Here is an 18,560-nt window from a genome sequence, read left to right on the forward strand (position 1 = left end):
TCTGCATTTCCCTAAACTGCAATTGAAATGGCTGCCGTAAAACAGGCAACTTTCACTGGACTTGCCATTTTAGAAGATTAAGGAAAATATACAACATGCAATGTCAAATATCTAATTGCAATGTCTGATAATTTGTCATGTTTTGCATTAAGGGTTAGCATTCTTCTGCTTTATATTTAAATCTTCTTGACATTTGATACAATGACCCATATACACTAATGATGGGGAAAAAATTAGGAAATTTAACTTAATTAATTGACCACCTTGCACTTGCAATTTATCATGATCCCTGACCTTCTAGGATTTAAAATAGCTATGTTATCCTGAGGTCAAAACTTAGTAAAAAAATATTCTACCCTGGAAATGAATCTCAATATTGAACTTGTCCTTGTGCTTCATGACAACAAAGATAATTTTTCTAACTTGGGTATGTGTTTTAAGGCAAATTTTTTAACAAGATGTATTTATTTGAAAGGCAGAGTTACAGATAGAGAGAGGAAGAGGCAGAGATATTCCATCTGCTGGTTCATTCCCCAAATGGTCCCAACGGCCAAAGCTGGGCTGATCCAAAGTCAGGAACCAGGAGCTTCTTTTAGGTCTCCCACATGTGAGCATGGGCCTAAGCATTTGGGCTCTATCTTCTACTGCTTTCTGGGGCACATTAGCAGGGAGCTGGATCAGAAGTGGAGCAGCCAGGACTCGAACCAGTGACCATATGGGATTCCAGCACTGCAGATGGCAGCTTTACCTGCTACACCACAGCTCAATGCAAATTTAAAAATCAGAAATCCTGATACATAAAACAGTTTGTGTGGTTGTGACTTTTTTCTCTCAACAGAGAATTTTAGCTGCAAGATGGTCTAGAGATAGAAATCCTTAGTTCAGAGTAGCTTGAATGGCAGCAGGAAATATAAGATTTCAAACTTTCCCAATATCCTGATGTCTTGTCCTTGCTAGGGTAGAGGACAGGTGGATAGCCCATCTTCAGGGAAGGATTGTATACATTTTCCCCATGTAATGTCAAAGCCTTCATTGCCTCAGATCATCAGTTTTGCAATAACCAAGGTGCAAAGCCCAGGAAACTTTGATCACTAAGCTTTGTCTTTAAATGAGATGAAATTAAAAAGTAGACAGGTGTGTTAATACCGATGGCCGCATCTCAGAAGAAGAAGTTGCAACTGAGCAGGTAGATAATCCTGAAATACAGACAATACTGCTATCCATAAGGCTTCTGCTCTGGTTTAGTCTGGCCAAAGCAAAAGTGTCCTTTATCATGTTTGGACCCCTAACGAATTGTCTGAGGCTCCCAAAAGATCCATGCTGTCAATTTTTCTCTTGCTGCTGTTTTGGTTCTAGAGGAAGTATTGACTCTCTTGCTTCTGTTTTCATGTAGGTTTCTTTTTATGGTGAGAGGTAGACCTTTTGACTAGACACCAATCTAAAGACAGTTTTCGTTGTTGTTTTGTTTGTTTTAAAAATATATATTATCAGTGAAATGTAAGTACTTAAACGATGTGTGGAATAACATATTTTATGAAAATATATGTAATATTTTAAAATATATTTCTGGGTCTCCAAAGTTGGTAACAGTGCCACACACTATTAGTGAGGTCCAAATCCCTTAAACATCTCAGTTTGTACCAGAAGTTTTCATAAAAAGTAATTAGATTCTCTAATATTGTGTTATCTTCATCTTGAACTTCACTCAGTCAACTTTGGGAAGTATACAGGAGGCTTCCTGAGAGGTTGTGTGAACAGCTGTATTATGAATGGGTGTGTACTTGCGTATCCCACCAGGAGATGCTTATTCAGGTGAAAGTATAGTAAAATGTACTTTAAGGGAAGCCCCTGGGAGAAACCAAAAGCAACACCTTAGCATGTAAGCAAGAATGGCTATGTGTGAAGTATGGGGAAGGTTGGCTTTCCTCTTTTATGTACATTTGTCTCAGTATTATCATTTATAAATTTAAGATTCATTTACTTCAAAGGCAGAGTTATATACAGAGAGTGGGGGCCACACACACACAGAGGGAGAGAGAGAATCTCCCATCTACTGGTTTACTTCCCAAATGGCAGCAGTGGCCATGATTGGGCCAGGCTGAAGTCAACAACTCCATCCAGGTCTCCCATGTGGGTAGCACGGCCCATGCACTTGGTCCATCTTCTGTGGAAGTGTTTCTGAAGATCCTGCCCATCGTCCACTCAGATAACCTCTCCCTGTAACACTCACCTTTGGACGGCTCTGTGTCCTGTTCACAGCTCTTCCTGTCATCGCTTATCCTTTACAACAGCTTTTTTACAGTTTCAGTCTCTCTGCTGAACTCATCCACTTGTTTCCTTTACGGAATCCCAGCTCTCCCCAGGGCCCATCACTTCCCCGTAGCACTTTCCACAGAATGTTCTTCAGTCTTCCATGGGCCATGCACCCTGTGACTGAGAAGCAGAGTTCGGGTTCTGTAGCTTGCTATTGCCACTTCCCAAACCTCCCTGACTGTAGAGTGAAGCCATTGACGAATCCACCCTCTGCTGCTCCTGACTGCTGTTAACAACAACCTCGGAGCATTGGTCTGCATTTCCTACAGTCCTGGAGATGCCAGCAGCTTCTCCGTCCTCCTTCTCTCTGCTTCACTTCCTGGCATGCCCTGTGACACAGATTCTGTGTGGATGATCCATCCACACACTGGTTCTAGGGTCTCTTGCATTCAGTTTCAACATTCTCTCCTTCCATTGCAGTAACTCCCACATCTAGCCACACTCTGGAAATGGTTCTCGCTGGCAAGTGTTATTTTGGCCATTCCATAACTAATAATTTGTCACCCTTCTTGTATCCTAGCTATATGTTAAGCAATGGTTCATTCAACAAGTACATTTAATTTTATTTTGCTTGTTTATTTATTTATTTATATGAGACACAGAGAAGGGCATGAAGAACAGAGCTCTTATTCACTGGGCTCACTCCCCAAATGTCCACAGCATCCAGGACAGGGACAGGCCCAAAATCAGAAGCAAGGAACTCAGTCCAGATCTCCCACATGGATGACAGGAGCTCAATCATTTGAGCCATCACTACTGCCGCCCAGTATCTTTTTTATTAGCAGGATACTGGAGTCAGGAGCCAGAGAGGGACTCCAGTGTGGGATACAGGTATCTTAGCTGCTAGGTCAAATGCCCATCCCTCAATAATTATTTATTTATTGAGTGCCTATCATATGATAGCACTGTTTTTACCACTCCTTAGTAATAAACAAAACAGAAAAAATTCTATGTCATCACAGAGCTAACATTCTAATGTGGAGGGTTAAAAGTAAGATAGAGACCGGCACTATGGCATCACAGGTAAAGCCACCAACTGGGAAGCCAGCATCCCATGGGGGCACTGGTTGGAGTCCTGGCCGCTCCACTTCTGATCCAGCTCCCTGATAATGTGCCTGGGAAAGCAGCTGAAAATGGTCCAAATGCTCAAGCCCCTACACCCATGTGGGAGACCCAGAAGAAGCTTCTGGTTCCTCGCTTTGGTCTGGCCCAGCCCTGGCTGTTGTAACCATTTGGGGAGTGAATCAGTAAATGGAAGATCTCTCTCTCTCTCTCTCTCTCAATTCTTCCTTTCAAATAAATAAAAATAAATTTTAATTTAAAAAATATGATAAATAGGCTGGTGCCGCAGCTCAATAGGCTAATCCTCCACCTGCGGCGTCCGCACACCGGGTTCTAGTCCCGGTTGGGGTGCCGGATTCTGTCCTGGTTGCCCCTCTTCCAGGCCAGCTTTCTGCTGTGGCCCAGGAGTGCAGTGGAGGATGGCCCAAGTGCTTGGGCCCTGCACCCCATGGGAGACCAGGAGAAGCACCTGGCTCCTGGCTTCGGATCAGCGCGGTGCGCAGGCCGCAGCGCACCGGCCGCGAAGGCCATTGTGGGGTGAACCAATGGCAAAGGAAGACCTTTCTGTCTGTCTCTCTCTCACTATCCACTCTGCCTTTCAAAAAAAATATATGATAAATTAGTAAAATATATAGCATGGAGGTAATAAGGTTTACAGGAAAATTTAAAAGAAGGAGAATAGAGCATATTTGGGGTTGCGACTTTAAATAGGGGGCCATAAGGAAATTAAAGCAATGAATAATAATAGCTAACATCTGAGCACTCACTATGTACAAGGTACATTCCATCTATTGACTCATCTCATCTGCACAGCCCACGAAGGAAGAAATTAGATTCAGGTCCTGTAAAGCCCTTTCACAGGGTCACACAGCCAGGAGGAAGCAGAGTACAGACTTAGGCTCAGATCACCTGGAGACCACTCTGCGCCCCACCTCAACCTGCTGTACACACATGGTCTCACCCTAGTGTTGCAACCGCAAGGGTTGTCCCTGGTCCCCTAACCTTCCAGCTTTCCAGTTCCCTGGCACCAACACTTCATTTAAAAAAAAAAAAAAAAAAAAAAAAAGATTTACTTATCTACTTGAAAGGCAGAGTTACAGAGAGGCAGAGGCAGAAAAAGAAAGTCTTCCATCCGCTGGTTCACTCTCCAAATGGTCAAGACAGCTGGAGCTGGGTCAATACGAAGCCAAGAGCCAGGAGCTTCTTCAGGCCTCCCTTGCGGGTGCAGGGACCCAAGGACTTGGGCCATCTTCTACTGCTTTCCCAGGCCATAGCAGAGAGCTGGATCGGAAGTGGAGCAGCTGGGATTTGAAGAGGCACCCATATGGGAAGCCGGCACTGCAGGTGGCGGCTTTACCCGCTCTGACAGAGCACCGGCTCCAACACCTCATTGTCTTACCTCACTGACACCTCTGCTCTCTTTGTCCATCCCATTCTCATGCAGCTCACTAGCCCAGGCCTACATTCAAGTTATTTTCTCTGTCTAGCTTAGACCCCGGGGAGGAAAAGCATGCTTCTAGAAGGACTTTAAACATTCACACAGTAGGAGCTGCATTTGTTTTTCTCTTTAGAATTATGTCCTCTCTGTGGAAAAAAAAAATTCATGGACATTTTAAATATCTGACCACCTAATCAAGCAGGTTATTAAATACCCCTACCGAGTAATTGGTAGTCACAATCAAAGTCATAGAGCACTTGACTTTTTTTCTTTTTTTAACCTTGATGTAGTAAGGAAACTCTGTAAGAGATAAACAGAGTAAGTTTTTCATAGGCGCCCACAGAATACTAATTTGCTCACTGGAGAGTCAGGAAAGGAAAGAAAATTGCGAGGTATGACCAGTTTGCTGGATGAAACTGCTTCGCTAATTCACATTCTTCTTCAAGTGGAAAGCATTTGCTAATTGTGCGCACCCCGCTGCAGGCCCCCACGACCACAGGGAAGTTGTTGAGTGCCCACTCTGTTCAAATCACAGCATGAAATACACCTAGATCAGGAAAACCTAAAAAGCAGTGATATAAGACTGTCTTCAACAAAAATATTAAAATCATGTTCCCTAGCTATGCTGAGATTCATGCTGAAGGTATTGTAACTATGAAATGTAAAAATCCTATTAAAATAACTGAAGGTCACAGAGAGTTTTTTTAAATAGCCTATCCTGTTAAGAAGAGTGAAGTGGAGCTGAACCTGCAAAGTGTTCTACCAGGTACACCTGTTGAAGTTTCCAGTATTCACTCTGCCTCTTCATAATGAATCAGTTATCTCGTTCTCCACATCTCTGGGACCAAGTGGCGTGCTGTTACTGTGCTTTAGACCTTGCTTTGAGAATATTGCCCTGTGTTATCATGGCCAGTGAACTACTGTCGTGTTGATGATAGAATAGGGAGTCAGCACAGTGCCCCCGTTTCTGTCCTGATCCTGATCTCCAATCCAGACTGGGTGAGTGGACTGGTAGAGGGGACACAAATATACAGAATCACGTCAGGGTTCTATCTCATTAAATATTCCTGGAAAAGTTCTAAGTAGATGGTAACTTCTCTATAAGCAAACCACATGCACAGGGTACCTGCTTAGTGAAAACAGCGTATTTGAGGTGCTGCTGTTAGAAGCAGTAATGCCAATGCAGTGTGTCAGTGATTAATCCTTACTCCATAGTCACAAGTGTATGTAATCCACACAACAAACACAAGATGTATAAAATCTACCTATTTTTATTTATTTATTTATTGACAGGCAGAGTGGACAGTGAAAGAGAGAGACAGAGAGAAAGGTCTTCCTTTGGTTCACCCTCCAATGGCCGCTGCGGCCGGCGCACTGCGCTGATCCGAAGGCAGGAGCCAGGTGCTTCTCCTGGTCTCCCATGCGGGTGCAGGGCACAAGCACTTGGGCCATCCTCCACTGCACTCCCGGGCCATAGCAGAGAGCTGGCCTGGAAAAGGGGCAACCGGGACAGAGTCCGGCACCCCAACCAGGACTAGAACCCAGTGTGCCGGCGCTGCAGGCCGAGGATTAGCCTATTGAGCCTCAGCGCTGGCCTGCACTAGACAATATAAAAAGCCTTGTGGCCGGCACCATGGCTTAACAGGCTAATCCTCCACCTTGTGGCACCGGTACACCGGGTTCTAGTCCCGGTTGGGGCGCCGGATTCTATCCTGGTTGCCACCTCTTCCAGGCCAGCTCTCTGCTATGGCCCCAGAAGGCAGTGGAGGATGGCCCAAGTCCTTGGGCCCTGTACCCACACGGGAGACCAGGAGAAGCACCTGGCTCCTGGCTTCAGATCAGCACGATGCGCCGGCCGCGGCGGCCATTGGAGGGTGAACCAACGGCAAAAGGAAGACCTTTCTCTCTGTCTCTCTCTCTCACTGTCCACTCTGCCTGTCAAAAAAAAAAAAAAAAGCCTTGTGAGTCATACTTTGAGGCTGCACTCAAACTGAATTCAGAGGTGTAAGGAAAAGGACCAAGCAAGAGCTGTACCCATGTGTTTGTTTCTATTCCTTGAATTTCTTGGTCTTTAATGTGACTTCTTGGGTCCCCAGTGGTGACTGTGCACAGAAGCTTCCTCATGCATCTCCACCAGACTCTCAGATGATGTAGATTTTTCTTCTTACAGCCATAGCCATTTAAAACACAGATATTTCTGAATGTGTCTCTGTAAATTTCAAATATATAAACTTCAGAGAGCCTTTGCTTTGCTCCAGATCGAAGCCTTTCACTTCCCAGACAGGAATTTTGGAGGTAAACTGAAATGGCTTCTGCCTTCTAGGAATTTATAAGAGATGGAAGAGTATGGCATTTCCTAAAAGGGCATACTGTAGCAAATACCATAGTAAAATTGTGATAACATTCTAGAGAAGTTTGAAAGACAAATTTTATTTTAAGTTTTATTTCATTTATTTGAAAGACAGTGAAAGAGTCAGAGTGAGAGAGAGACAGAGAAAGATCTTCCATCGCGTGGTTCGCTACCCATATGGCCACAACAGCTGGGTTTGGGCCGTTCTGAAGCCAGGAACTAGGAATTCCATCCAGGTCTCCCATGTGGGTGACAACAGCCCAAGAACTTGGGCCATCTTTTGTTGCTTTCCTGGGCACATCAGCAGCGAGCTGGATTGGATGCAGAGCAGCCTGGACTCGAACCAGTGCTCATATAGGATGCCAGTGTCACAGATGGTGGCTTAACCCACTATGCCACACCACAAGCTCTGAAAGACAGCTTTTTTTTTTTTTTTTGACAGGCAGAGTGGACAGTGAGAGAGAGAGACAGGCAGAGTGGACAGTGAGAGAGAGAGACAGAGAGAAAGGTCTTCCTTTGCCCTTGGTTCACCCTCCAATGGCCGCCGCAGTAGGCGCGCTGCAGCCGGCGTACCGCGCTGATCCAATGGCAGGAGCCAGGTGCTTCTCCTGGTCTCCCATGGGGTTCAGGGCCCAAGGACTTGGGCCATCCTCCACTGCACTCCCTGGCCACAGCAGAGAGCTGGCCTGGAAGAGGGGCAACTGGGACAGGATCGGTGCCCCGACCGGGACTAGAACCCGGTGTGCCGGCGTCGCAAGGCGGAGGATTAGCCTAGTGAGCCGCGGCGCCGGCGAAAGACAGCTTTTTAACAGGAAAGAATCTGGAATAACTTCTTGGAGGACAAAGCACTTGAGCTGGCTTATATCAAAGACGAGGAAGACTCCAGAAAGCTGAGTGTTCTAGTTTAGGAGAATAGCGTGAGCAAAGGCATTAGAGCAGGTCATAGAGTCATAGCTGGGTAGCCCTGCGGGATGATGAATGCTGAGCCAGGTGAGGAAGGTTTTCAGAGACAAGCTCGAAAGGTAAGTAGAGATCACACTCTAACGTGGTCTAAATACTGGGAGGATGAATTGGAACTGCAATCCCTATGCAAGGTGCAATTCTGAAGATGATTTAATAAAGAAAGTGGATGATCAACTTTGATTTTTAGGATTCGAGGCAAGGATAAATGTGGGGATTTACTGAAGCAGCCCATGAGAAGTTAGTAGTAAGGGGCTGGCTTAGTACTGCTGTCATGGAGAGATCTGGGAGGTCAAAGCATTTGCCAACCAACTGGATGCAAAAGGAGTGAAAGTTGTCATTAAGGAGGAGAAAGGACTCTGCAAGAATAGCACGTTTGATCAAGAACAATGAGCTTGGGGCCGCCGCCTGCAGTGCCGGCATCCCATATGGGCACTGGTTCAAGTCCCAGTTGCTCCACTTCTGATCCAGCTCTCGGCTATGGCCTGGGAAAGCAGTAGAAGATGATCCAAGTGCTTGGGCTCCTGCACCCGCAAGGGAGACCCGGAAGAAGCTCCTGGCTCCTGGCTTCAGATTGGCGCAGCTCCAGCCGTTGCGGCCATCAGGGGAGGGAACCAATGGATGGAAAATGTCTCTCTTTGTCTCTGCCCCTGCCTCTCTGTAACTCTGCCTTTCACATAAATAAATTAATTAATTAAAAAAAAAAAAGAACAGTGAGCTGCATTAGAAACCTCTCAGGTTTGTGTTTCCTGCACAGCATCCATGTAGTATGAGTCTAAGAGAAAAGGGACTGTGAGAATTTGAGAGTCATTGGTCTGGAGTTAAGGGCTGAATCCATGCACTTGAGGGTTAATGGTGGGCATGTCTGTATTTAAAATATATATATATATATATATATATATATATATATATATTTGAGGAGCAGAGCAGAGGGAGACAAAGAGCTCCCATCTGCTGGTTCACTCCCCAAAAGCCCACAATGACTAGGGAAGGGGCTGAAGCTAGGGGTGAGAAACCCAATCTTGGTCTCCTATGTGGGTGACAGGAAACCACCACTATTTGAACCATCACTTGCTACCTCTCAGAGTGCACATTAGCAAGAAGCTGGATTAGAGAGTTGAGTCAGGACTTACAGTCAGGCACTCTGAAATGCGATACAGGAATGCCAACAGGGGCTTAACCACTAGCCTGAACACCACGTGTTTATATTTTAGAGCTGCATTGGAAAAGGAGCACATTGCAACTTATAACTTGCTCCATTGTATTTTTCTGAAAATAGCTTTAGACATAGTTAATCTTAAATATGGGATACTCAGGGGCTGTGTTTATTGCTCTGTCTTGTTCATGCCTGAGGGATGCCTCAGTGGCCAGCCCAGTGACACTCTGAGAAAAGGCTACTTTAAAAAATTTGTGGAAGGGGCTGGCATTGAGCTGTAGTGGGTTAAGCCTCTGCCTGCGGTGCTGGCATCCTGTATGGGTGCAGATTCAAGTCCCAGCTGCTCTGCTTCCAATCCAGCTCCCTGCTAATGTGTCTGGAAAGGCAGCAGAGGATGGCCCAAGTGCTTGGGCCCCTGCACCCACGTGGGAGACCTGGATGAAGCTCTTGGCTCCTGGTTTCAGCTTGGCTCAGACCTGGCTGTTGCAGCCATCTGAAGAGAAGAGTGATCCAGTGCATGGAAGATTCTCTCTCTCTCTCTCTCTCTCTCTCTGCAACTCTTTCAAATAAGTAAATAAATCTTTTTTTTTTAGAAAAAGTTTGTGGAAAAATGAATTAAAAGTCTATTTTGGTGCAAAAAAAAAATTGAGATGCCTTTATGCTAGTGTGACAACCTTAGAGCCAGATAGGAAAACTGTACCTTAAAAAAAAAAAAAAAAAAAACAGCTTCTCAATGGCTACTATTGCAAATAATATCTGCTTCTTTTCCTTGATTGCTATCAAGAAGCCTTTTGACCTTACTTGGCCATATGTCCTTTCGCCTCTCTGGATCGTGTGGCCACCTCATCAGTTTGATAACTTTCTTTTCCTTCCTCCTGACACACTGACATGAATGTTCAAAACTGAATATCCTATGAATCAGAAGGAATTTGTTGTATTTGTTATACATATGAAAGCTGAAATGACGTGTATAAAATTTAAAATAATTGAATAATATATTTTATATTACTTTGCTTATGGCCACAAAGAAAATTATTTTTATAGGATACTTCCTTTTCTTTTTCCATGTTGTAGGAGCTCTTGAGATAAACGCTAAAGTCCTCTGCTTACCTTTGCATTCATCTTTCACACATGTAAGCATGTTCACAAGAAACAATTGGTTGCATTGTGATAGCACAGAATTGACTTAAAATACTCCTCAGAGCAGCTTTAATATGCTTATGCCCAGACATGCCCTATTAGTAGGAGTCAGGATTGTGTTTGTGTTTATATGGATTCGAATGTGTATAAAATTGACTGTTAGGATCGAAGGAAGGTGGTAAGATTGTCCATATTTACTAACTGCAAGAAGTAGAAATCTGATATAGAAAACAATGACAAATTTGTAGAATAAGATGCTGATAACATTGTCACCAAGACAGAGGATATGGCTGTACTCATTCAATCAACAAGCATTTATTGAGTGTCTGCTATGAAAGGTACTGGAGGTTGTGGCAGTGAACAAAAAAGATATGTCCCTCTATGCCCTCCTAGGACAATAGAAGCTAGACGTTAAACAAGTAGTTACACTAATATGCAAAGAATATTATAATTAAGTAGATATTATAATTAAGTACTTTGGAAGCATCCCACAGGGAGTCCTATCCTGGCCTGGAAGTTAGTGATGGGTGTGCCATTTAAATCTTCATTGAGTCTGAGTGGCAGCAATATAAAATGTGGCTGTTACTGCATCAATATAAAGGGTTATGCAATGTGTAAAGGTTAGAATAATGTATACTGGGTATTTCACTAGATATTATAGCAGGATTTGTGAACAGAGCCAAGACACCAAGGCCAGAAAGCAGACTTTTATTATTATTATCATTATAATTAATGCCACTAAAAGGTCCAGTTGGATTTTTATCCTAAAACCTGAGCCCCAAACAAGAGTGGTATTTCCTTAAATATGGTTTTAGCTTCTTTGTCTCCCTTAAACAGCTACATGTATACATTTGATTGGATATTCTTTTTTTAAATTTTTATGTAAAGTATACACGTTTCATGTATTTCCTATATACAGACTTAGGAACATAGTGATACTTCCCACCCTATCCTCCCTCCTGCCCATGCTCCAACCCTTCTTCCTCCTCCCTCTCCTATTCTCACTCTTAATTTTTACAAAGATCTATTTTCAGTTTATTTTATACTCATAAAGTTAACCCTACACTAAGTAAAGAGTTCAACAAATAGTATGAAGGAAAAAAAAACAACACTGTTCCTCAATAGTAGGAACGGATACAGTACTGCACATGCATACATAGTTACTGATGACGTTTTATTCACACACACGTTCTGAGCTGTATGCTGTATGGCAAGGGCTAACACCATTGCTCTGTTTAGCAAACAGAAGCCGAAATGGTTACATATAAGCAGATAATAACTACAGTTGAAGCATTCATAGGCAACCAGATAAGACCACATTTCATTCCCAGGGGAAATTTCTTTTCTCTTTCTGACCTTGGGGAGACCTCTACTACAATATTACAAACAGAATCTCTTATTAATATGTATCGATTCACTGTTGCTGTACATACATACACAAACCCATGAACATGTGCACACACAAATATACAGTAAGTAGAGAAAAATGCATGAACTGCGTATCATATAAATCTGATATCATACAAATAGAGGCTGGGAGAGAGAAGCACGTAGGTGCACATGCACACACCCGGACTCTGGAATAACCTGCCAAGTCTGAGCTATAGCCTCAGCACAATGTGTGACTTTAGACAAGCTACGTAACCCAGGTCTTTAGTTTCCTGCTCTAAAAACTGGTGTAACAATGGCACCCATTTCACAGAGTTGTGGCCAAGATTAAAGACCAGGCCTGAGCACAGGGAATGCAAAGCACTCAATAAACAGTAGCTACTGCAACTGTTATCTGACCACACAAACCTTGGGTGTGATACAGATGAGTTTCATTTAGTTCTTGCCTGCTTTGGAGAGGTTAGAGTTGTAGCATTGTAGATTTCTTCCACATACAGCATCTGAAAACTTGATCTGCTATAAGTTGCTGTGTGGTCCCCCTCCTTGATAGCAAAGACAACGAGCAATCTTTGCTGTTATAGGACAAGAGAGTGAAAACACACATAAAGCCACCTGGCTGCTCTCCATCCCTAGTCTTCAGTGGAATCTAGCTGACTCATGGAGGCTAATGATCTGCCTCCTCATTGTTCTGTGTTAACGCTGATGAGAGATGTGGGAGAAAACAGATGACTGTCTCTTTTAATATAAGATTTGTAAATCATGGCATTTGAGCAGATTTTCCAAGTAGTGGCAAACTTCTCAGAAAAGAATGGAGAAGCTGAAAATCCTCTGGGAAAACTGTTCCACCTTAAAAAAAAAAAAGATTTTTTATTTATTTGAAAGCAGAGTTAGAGAGAGGCAGAGGCAGAGAGAGAGAGAGAAAGATCTTCCATCTGCTGGTTTGCTCCCTAGATGGCCACAACAGCCAGAGCTGTGCCAATCTGAAGCCGGGAGCCAGGAGCTTCTTCCAGGTCTCTCATGTGGGTGCGGGGGCCCAAGGACTTGGGCCATCTTCCACTGCTTTCCTAGGTCATAGCAGAAAGCTGGATCAGAACTGGAGCAACCAAGACTTGAACCGGCGCCTATATGGGATGCCAGCACTGCAGGCCGCGGCTTTACCCGCTGTGCCACAGCGCCAGCTCCTATTCTGCCTTTAGAAGGTTCTGAGCCTTCCTCAGGCATTAGCTGGCTGATAGTCTCTGTAACTTTAGTTCTTATTCATATATTGTCTCTGAAGAGCTTTCCACAGATTCAGGCCCCCTGTGCCATTACAAACCATGCTTTTATGAACCTCAGATTTTCCCCAGACAGGAAAGCTGATTTAAATGAATGCAGAAAGGTTACAAAGCACATTGAATCTGTTAAAAACTAATTAAAAATTTAAATTAAAAAAAATTTTAAATGAATTTGGAAGGGTATCCAAAGATGATGTTAAGACTCAGGGGACGCTCCCATTTCCAAGCCCTTTTATATCTCTGAAATGATACATTTAATTGGCACCACACGTACCCCAAGTAGATTTTTAGATTGTTCCTTATAAAAGACTTCTGCAAACTGTAAAGTACTATACAAAGCTAATAATTCTCTAGAGCAATAATTAACACTCATAAATTCTTAATACGTGTGGACATGTGCTAAGAATTTGGCGTTGATTGTTTGATTTGTTAAATCAAAGGTTGCCTTGGTGTCATTAAAATGAGGCATCCAGATAAGCCAGTGCCATTGAGATCCGAGGCGTGCTGTGCCCCCGGTGTTACTGCACATGCGTGTGGGGAATCGTTTCCGCTGGAGCATGCGCATCAGCACAGATTCTGTGGCCTTGGCCCTGCATCCGGCCGGCTCTGCTGCGCCCAGTCCTGGATGCGGGGACATGGGGTCTCGGGCTTCTCTTCCTCTGGCACCCATTGGCAGAGGTGGTGTGCTGCTCCGAGCCTGCTCTTCAGAGGAATGACCGCTCGGCTCCCCTAAGACCCCAGTTGGAGACTGGAGATGTGCCCCTTGATCTGGGCGAGGGTCGCAGAGCAGGGGTGATGTTGACTTCTCAAGGTTGTGTCGTCGGTGCCGCGAACATCGTTGTGGCAGGTGAATCCAGAGTGAGGAGGAGTTTCTTAATGCCGATTGCTGCTTTCCGTGGATTTTGCCTTTTTTGGACTCTTCTTTGCAACTCATTCCCCTTTGAAACTGTCAGCTCAAATAGCAGGCTCTCAGGCAGTCAGATGAGGGTGGAGAGCAGTCTTCCTGCTTCTCTATCCATAGACATCAGCCCCTGCAAGGGGCAACATTCAGGATCCGGCATCATCCATTTTTTAACTCTACAGAACCTTTAAGAAGTAAAGGAGAAATGTGGAAATGTCAATGTCAACAAATCCTAAAATAATTCCCAGTGTCTATGTAATTAATGTGTCTATATCATAGAAAACTTGGGAAACCAGAAAAGTATAAAGAAAATGAAAAAATACCATAACATCCATGGATGACAACTGTTGTCATTTTGGAGTATTTCACCTTTAAGGTTTGTCATGTGATTGTGACTCTGTGCATGTGTGTGTGTGTTTACTATCATTAAGTGTAAATTATGCATACTTTAACGTGATGATGTCCCCCTTACAAAGTATTTGAAAATAGCTCAGTTTACTTTATTCAGATTATGATATTGATGCTGTATATTGCTTCAAAGAATCAAACAATATGAGAATTATAAATTAAAAAATAAACATCAACCCAAAACCACTCTTTAAAGATTAATAGAAATAACACTATTAATGTTTTGGTGAAAATTCTTGAAGAAAATCCTCCCTGTATATATCTACACACATACGTACTTATACAGAGAGAAAGAGAGAAATGTGTGTACTGCATATCCTTTATCCTAGGAAGTCATTTGTTGGGATATGTCCCATTAGTTTAACGACTTTTTTGAGCACAAAATAATAAACTTTGTTAAGTGTAAAACAGCATTTTTTATCTCTAGCCAGGATAGCCAAGTTCAAGCCACTGTCCTCAATAATAACCACAAGAACTTGAGTCTACATCTATAGCATAGTGAAGAACTGGAGACACAGCTGAATCACCCTTGATCATCCTCAGATCGGTTTGATATCACGGCTATTTGATTTTGCAATACATACCCTGACCTTTTTACACTCATCTGCACTGATGGCTTAATTTTACAACACATCAAAAACTCTGGGATTTTTTTCTGCATTCATTTTTTGGAATTAAATTTCTGGAATTTAAATTTCTGCAAAACAAGATGGCTTTCTTGAAAGCCAACTGGAAGCTTTTGACAAATGCAGTTCTGGTACCTGAGTATTCTTTTATGATACATAAGTCAGTTGTAACCCACTTGTACCATCTTTCACAATTTCATGCTTTACATTCCATAGACCACGGCAATCACTCCAGCCTGCCGTTGTGTAGCTCGGTATATGACAGATAATCTGTGAACAAGTAAGCTTTCACTTTATTAATGCATTAGAGCAAATTGTCTTTCTTTTTTTTTTTTTTCTTTTTAAGCACTTTCAGGGGAAACAAGGGCCCAAATATAAGTTAACAAAAGGGGCTATCATTTCAAGCAGCTCAACTCAATTGACAACGTGAGATGAGCTGGTAACTTCTACTTGTGGCTCCATTCCCTCAAGAACAATCTAGAACAGTGGGGATCCCTGCTCTGTTAGCAGCTGCCAGGTTCCTTTTGACATTGAGTAAAAGATGCATCTCAATTTCAGAAGTGTGAAAATGCTTTCAAAAGTATGTTTCTTATAACCAAAGAAACATGTGATGTACACTTTATACAAACAGAATACTCAATCTACTTTGTGACCTTAGTAGTAGCCATTTAAATGCATTATAGTGAATATATGCAATAAGCTAATTAATATACACACAAAAATCCTTATAATAATTGTAATAGTTTTGTAGCATTATATTATATGCATGTATCTTATCTTTTATTAGTGAATATTTAGATTTCTATCTTTTATTTTGGTCAATATGTAAAATGCTACAATGAGCAACCTTGCTTATATAGTTGTCTATGTCCTAAAGAAAGATTATGGAAATTTGAATTGCTGTGTTAAAGAGCATACACATTTCAAAAATTACTACATAGAGCCAACTGTTCCTCCAAAATGTTCATTTTAGCATTGTAATTAATGATTTTCTATGTCACCACTAACACAGTCATGTCAGTATTTTTCACCTTTTCCAGTCTAATAACAAAAAATAATATTTGATTGTTTCAAGTACATTCTAATTAACAAAAACTTTAATATATTCATAATATTCCATTCTATCACTGATCATGATATATTTCACACACTTTAATTAATGGCATTTAAATTGCTTCAGTGAACATCTGTGCACATGATCCTTTGACCTTAAGATATTTCCTTAGAATAAATCCTTAAATTGTAATTAAGGGCTAGAATTACAAAATTTTCATGATACATGTTGCTGTACAGCTTTCCAGTAAAATCATACATATTTTTATTTATAATAACATCATACAAAAAATGCCTATTTCATTATATTCCCACAAGAATAGAGAATTAGTCTCTCAGGTCTTTTCCAATATGAAAACATAAAAACATGATTTCTTCCTATTACATTTATTTGAAGTACATAGTGAAGCTTAATATGCTTTCATACTTTTTTAGCCACTTATAGTGCTTCAATGAAGATTTTTAATTTTTGTGAAAAAATAATGTTTTGCACTTCTACTTGAGAAGGACTCCAATGAGTTAATAATGGAACAGTGTGTCAGCCACAAGGCAGTACCTTCAAGTAACCACCTCTTCTCTGAAAATACTTAACAGATTTTCAGCAGAAGACATGCTCCACCTGCCCAACGTTGTGGGGCAGAATGTACTTTTCTGGAACCTCTAATTCTCTTCCCATTCCCAACCAGTTTGCTGTTCCTTCTCTGGGAGCTCCTGAACCTGTATCATCATCTACCTTCAGTTGTATGCCAGCCTAGCTCCTGCTTGGCCTGACCTAGACTCTCTCTAGCATTTTCTCTGAATCCCCTATATTTGCATCTCCTCTGCCTTGCAAGGCTAAAAGGACTACTTGTCATGGTTGCTACTAAATTTTGACCAAAGGATTTTGATTGCATGTTTACAGAATTGTAGATACTATTCATTCAACTTAAACTTGGAGAGAGAAAAACAGAGAGAAAAGGGGAAGGGAAGAAGGAAAGAGGGAAGGAAGGAAGGGAAGAAGGAAGGAAGGAAGGAAGGAAGGAAGGAAGGAAGGATGGATTATCCTTGACAAACTAATGCCTTACATTTTTTTCTAGAAGCATTGATTAATCGAATGGGGACTTTAACGTCATTGGCCCTTTTACACCTGTAGATTAGGTCTTCTCCTATTTTGTTTTATTATCATCCTTCCCTTGTCTTTTGAGGTGTTTGTTTTTTTCCAGTCACTCCCTCAGTAGAATTTTAATGTCACAAATAGAATGCACATCTTGTTATGTACTATTTGTACATCTGTGTGCTTTGTACATTAAAAGTCAGATTTCCTTCACCTCCCTTTAAGATCCAATTCCCACTCCCTTTGGGGGTTCTGTCCCATAGAGGATATGTGCTGTATATGCAGCCAGATCTCAGAGCAAAGCTTACTAACAGATAAGAGTAAGCATTCATGATGCAGGGTAGGACTGAAGAATGGAATTGAAATTTGATCTGATTTTTCAGCTCCAGCTCCTCTGCTTACTGTAGAGCAAGTTACCTTAAGCAAGTTATTTACTCTCCTTAAATTTCCATTCCTGCAATGATGAAATATACAGAACAGTATAAACCTCAGAGATGTTTGAGAGTAGAAGATGTGATACATATAATATATTCAACACAACAGCCTCACATTTAAGGGCTTTACATAAATTAGCTCTTGGTATCATTGCTCATACTCTTCCTTGCAGTACCACGCTGTGGCTGGCTCAGTTTCAGATTCTTGATCAAATCCGCATTGCTTTCTATGTAAAAATGTCTAGCATTTGGTTGTGTGTGTCTCCACACTAAGAAAAAGAAAACACTAAGTTCTTATACTAACTGAAGGAATTGATTGGAGCAAATGTACATTTGCTTTCATTTTTACCAGAATGTTGTTTCTTGGTTTTTGTGCATTTTTAACAATGGTCCCTGTCTGAATATGCTTGTTCAGACTTTATGATGAAAACAAAATATCATTTTCCTAATGGCACTAAATTGGCATTAAATTTGGATGACAGGTTAGGGACTTCAAGCAAAGATCCAGTTTGAAGAAAGGTTTCTTCAAACTGGATCTTTGAAGAAAGGTTTCTAGAAAATGACCGATGAAATGTCAACTACTTGTATGTCTGTAGACTGAGAAGAATTTGAAAGTGATACACACATGAACTATGTAATCAGTGCAGACGGGATAGGGACTTAAGACGAGGAACACTGAAAACTAACTCATACCCAGAAATTCAGGGGACTGAACTCTGCTAACAAGCAGCTTTCTTAACTCTACCTTCCTCATGGTCACGAAGGAGAATGCCTATCTCACTGGGTAGCATGTAACAAGTGTATCTCACCCAATGCTTCTAGGGCTCAGAACAAGGCCTGGGGGTGTTACATGGAGAAGGATGGAGTCAAGTTACTGGCTGCGGGAGCGTGGGCAAACGACTCTCTTCTCTGTGGCTGAGCTTCTTACTCTGTATTACCTGGTGATGCCTATTTGGGCACAAG

At 42.1% G+C, this 18,560-nt stretch overlaps 1 protein-coding gene across 1 annotated transcript in view; it reads left to right on the plus strand.

Moving 5' to 3' along the window:
• The window catches only part of SGIP1 (SH3GL interacting endocytic adaptor 1), a 229,020-nt gene that overhangs the window by 178,474 nt on the left and 31,986 nt on the right, over window positions 1–18,560 (plus strand). The window lies entirely within an intron of this gene.

Source organism: Lepus europaeus, chromosome 5, assembly GCF_033115175.1.
Source record: "Lepus europaeus isolate LE1 chromosome 5, mLepTim1.pri, whole genome shotgun sequence".
Taxonomy (NCBI): Eukaryota; Metazoa; Chordata; class Mammalia; order Lagomorpha; family Leporidae; genus Lepus; species Lepus europaeus.